The sequence below is a fragment of the Anneissia japonica genome, unplaced genomic scaffold, assembly GCF_011630105.1.
Source record: "Anneissia japonica isolate Jap-2015-1 unplaced genomic scaffold, ASM1163010v1 scaffold287752_len1182401_cov188, whole genome shotgun sequence".
Lineage (NCBI taxonomy): Eukaryota > Metazoa > Echinodermata > Crinoidea > Comatulida > Comatulidae > Anneissia > Anneissia japonica.
Window position 1 is genome coordinate 499,129 of NW_022687544.1, and position 2,488 is coordinate 501,616.

Below are 2,488 nucleotides of genomic sequence, written 5' to 3' on the forward strand. Positions count from 1 at the left end.
GTGTCAGGGGATCATCTCTTCCCTTGAAAGTAAATCCTTTGATAGGAATGGAGGAGCTCTTAAAAAAAGGGGCCGAAAACATGATCAAGTTTAACAAAGAGCTCATCAGCTTCCCAGAGGCTTTTACTTTATTATACCTCGACAGAAGTGCAGTGCAATTTTTGCCAGGTAGTGAGGATACAAAGATACAAGGATGAGCTAGGAAAATTCTACCAACGGATTACTTTGTATTTATGCCTCAAAATCGATTATAACGAATGAGCTGAATTTGAGTCTTCTTTTTAGCATCTCTCATCTGATCTGACCTCAGTCTGTTGTCAACTAATATGAAATGCGCGCGCGCAAAGGCTTTTCCATTTTGTTTGCAGGGTTTCCTTTTTTTGTTTGTAGCGTTTCATTTTTTTGTTTGCAGCATTTCCTTTCTTGTTTGCAGCGTTTTCTTTTCCTTGCTGGAGTTTTTATTTTTTGCTTGCAGCGTTTCTTTATTTGTTTGCTAGTGTTTTTATTTTTTTTTGTTTGCAGCGTTTCTTTTATGTTTGCAGCATTTCTTTTTTGTTTGCAGCGTTTCATTTTTTTCTCTTATATTCCATTTTTGTTTGCATCGTTTCTATTTTTGTTTGCATCGTTTCTATTTTTGTTTGCAGCGTTTCATTTTTGTTTGCAGCGTTTCTTTTCTGTTTCCATGATTTCTTTTTTGTTTGCAGCGTTTCTCTTTTGTTTGCAGCGTTTCTTTTTTGTTTGCAGCATTTCTTTTTCTTTGCAGTGTGTCCCTTGTGGGCCATCGTACGGAGCACACACAACCAAAACAAAACAAGGTAAAAAATGAACGACAGCAGACCAACACGATTTAAGACTACATCGTTTAACTTCTTTTCGTACTTTTACACCAAAGGGTTTACTGGGCGCGAAGCTTTACTTAATTTTCACCATTGATTTCACCTATGATTTCACACATACAATAATGAATGAAAACATATTAGGCTATATAATAAGAGATAAGATATTTATCTATCATTTGATTCAAAAAAAAATATGAACGTTATAAAAATACAAGTATATTAAATATACGCCGGACCGATTTTGGCTTATGTGGACTATATTTGGCAGGTAATTTTGAAGTCACCGGACCACATTTTTCCTGACAGGCCTATTGAATAGTGGCCTATCTATCTTAATGCACCATTCAGAGATAGAGGATAGAGGATAGGCCCTATAGGTATGCTAACTACACCTGAGTCTAGGCCTATCTGTGATCGATATCATGCTAGGCTAGGCCGCACCTAGGCTAGAGCCTATACCTGCGCCAGAGCTAGGGGCTGTGGCTAATCCTGTGCCTATAGATAGGCCTGTGTGTAGGGCTAGCCGGTATGGTTGGCCGAGGTTATATCATCATGGCTTGTGCCCAGGTGTATATTTATTTTTACCTGATCGACTTCTAAAACATGCGCCATTTATTGCTGATTGTTTTTTGTGTCATAAAACTACTGCAATAATGGGTAGTTGCACAGGTACGCGTTCTTTTACGGCCTGACTCGAGTTTTTTTTAACCTATAAGCATTGCATTGCAGAATGTGAATACTGTAATTGTATTTACGTGACGTAAGCAACTTGCGAAACACTAGGTACTAATATTCGGTGGTTTTTGCTGTTTTTTCGTTGTCAGGGGCGGATTTGGGGGGGGGACGCGGCCCGGCCCCGGCCCCCTACCCCTTGGGAGGTAAAAAAAAGAAGAAAGAAGAAAGAAAAAAAAAACAGAAAAGGAAAAGAATATAAGCCCAGCTGATCGCCTCAAATGTTATTTTCGGGCGTCTAGAACACAACAATTTCGCGGGGGAATTCCCCCGGACCCCATAGGACAGTGTTGTCTCGATCAGCCCAACTTTAGGCCCTTTCACCCCCCCCCCCCCCCTTTAGTCATCTCTGGATCCGGCCCTGCAGTTGTTATCCAATATCCAGCATTAATTAAAGTGGCGGAACGTGGTCGTGACATAAAGCCCCAGCTGTATATGAGCACATTCCTGCCAGCGGTTTCAGAGGAGATAGGGGAAGTTACGCAGTGGCAATTAGCAGAATTAGTATGTAGATACAGTGTCCATGGCTACATTTATTTATATAATATACATATATTTATATTTATAATTAGATTTACATTATATATATATGTATATATATATATATATATATATATATAAAATAGTCATATGTATGTTGCACGTATGTTCCACGTATTATAAAGAAAAGTGTGTGTGCGTGTTATTAATGATAACTATCACCTTTATTGTATATATTACTTAGTATAGCTTTATGCAATGTAACACATCTAGATGGGTATAAGAGACAGGGCCTAGCCTTACCTCGATTTAGGGTTCTGTTATCACACATAAAAACGGCCGACATGATATTTTCCGTTGCTAGTATTGACACTTGTGAATATAATATTTCACAGGAATTATTTCAAATTTGTTAAAAAACTGATTCTGACTGAGAT

At 38.4% G+C, this 2,488-nt stretch overlaps 1 protein-coding gene across 1 annotated transcript in view; it reads right to left on the minus strand.

Moving 5' to 3' along the window:
• Positions 1 to 2,488, minus strand: part of LOC117120078 (mucin-5AC-like) — a 30,051-nt gene that overhangs the window by 23,116 nt on the left and 4,447 nt on the right. The gene's annotated exons all lie outside the window — the stretch shown is intronic.